Source organism: Salvia splendens, chromosome 21 (genome assembly GCF_004379255.2).
Source record: "Salvia splendens isolate huo1 chromosome 21, SspV2, whole genome shotgun sequence".
NCBI classification, from domain to species: Eukaryota; Viridiplantae; Streptophyta; class Magnoliopsida; order Lamiales; family Lamiaceae; genus Salvia; species Salvia splendens.
Genome location: NC_056052.1, coordinates 6,921,454 through 6,923,288, shown reverse-complemented (window position 1 = coordinate 6,923,288; position 1,835 = coordinate 6,921,454).

Genomic DNA, 1,835 nt, shown 5'->3' with positions numbered 1-1,835 from the left:
TTCGGATTTTGCCAATATCTCCACAACACAAAAATCCTATATACAAACTGCAAGTGGAGATTTAGCACACGTTCAAGGGGCTGGCCCGATGACTATTTTACCGGATTTAAAGCTGTCTAGTTGTCTATATGTTCCGTCGTTGTCTCACAAACTGATATCTGTTAGTCAAGTGACGAGAGAACTTAACTGCAACTTACTAATGCAACCTCAATTTTGCATTTTACAGGATACGAAGACGGGGAGGATAATTGGGCGTGGCACTGAACACAGAGGACTATACTATGTAGACCGGATGGCTCAACCCGGGGCCGCAATGCTGGCTCACAGACTGACAGACAAGCAAACCTGGCTGTGGCATCGTCGGTTAGGTCACCCATCTCTAGGATATTTGCGCCTACTTTTTCCAAATATTTCTGCTTCAGATAATTTAAATTGTGAAACTTGTTTTTTGGTCAAAAGTCATAGACACTCATTTAAATTAAACAATACTCGTGTGAACAACCCTTTTTCTTTGATACACTCTGATATTTGGGGCCCGCACCCGTTACTGGTGGGAATGGATTTAGATACTTCTTATTATTTGTGGATGACTGCACTAGAATGTCTTGGGTTTATTTCTTAAGAAACAAGTCCGAAGTCTTTGAGAAATTTGTGGTTTTCTACAACCTTGTCCAAACACAATATAAGCAACGTATCCAAATCCTTAGGTCCGACAATGGGGGCGAGTACATTAACACAAAAATGCAAACCTTTTTTTCTGATAATGGTCTTGTTCACCAAACCACTTGTGCCTATACTCCCGAGCAAAATGGGGTAGCAGAACGGAAAAATAGGACCCTCCTTGAAATGACTAGGGCCCTCCTTATTGAGTCACGCACACCAAAATCCTTTTGGCCAGAAGCCATAGCAACCGCAGTCTACCTCCAAAACCGACTCCCTACATATATACTAAACCTCAAGACTCCCCTCGACACTCTATCCACCTTCGCCGAAATACCATCTTCCTTGTCCCTCGAACCCAAAATCTTTGGATGCACACTCTTCGTCCATGTCCCAAAACACGACCGATCAAAATTTTCACCATGTGCAGTCAAATGTGTGTTCGTCGGATATGGAGTTAACCAAAAGGGCTACAGGTGTTATGACCCAAAGAACCGCCACCTCTATACCACCATGAACTGTGACTTCGTTGAATCAGAATACTTTTATCACCAACTTGGGAGTCAGGGGAAGACAGACATTAGCGACTCTCCAAGTTGCCCTTATCCGACTATAACCCAAAAGTCGTCCTCACCTTTTTCCCTTATCAATCCAACGCCAAACCAGGAACCTGATGGCGGCCCCACAGAGGAAGTTGATGACACTACCGAGCCATCCACGAGGTCTCAAAGTCAGCACCCCGATTTATCTTCACCGTCTTCCACTCCTGAGGTAAGTCCCAGTAATATTTCTCAAGTTAACGACACTAACAATGTGAGACAGGAGGATGATGGAAGTATAAGTGAGGGGGAGACAAGTGAAAGACACACAGATGAGGATCAAGGGGTGGATGTAGACACAGGACTGTACAAGCTGCCCTACAGACATACAAGGGGAGTCCCACCCAAACGGTACTCTCCAGACTGGCAGGGTCGAAAGTCCAGATATCCTGCAGCCTATACTGTGGTTGGACAGCTGACTGAGATAGCCAGGCCTTTGAGGCGGCTCTATATGAAGATGAGGACATACCACGTTCTGTTGAAGAGGCTATGAGACACAAGCACTGGAGAGCAGCGATGGAGAAGGAAATGGAAGCCCTGATTAAAAATCACACATAGGAGAAACACGTGTTGCCT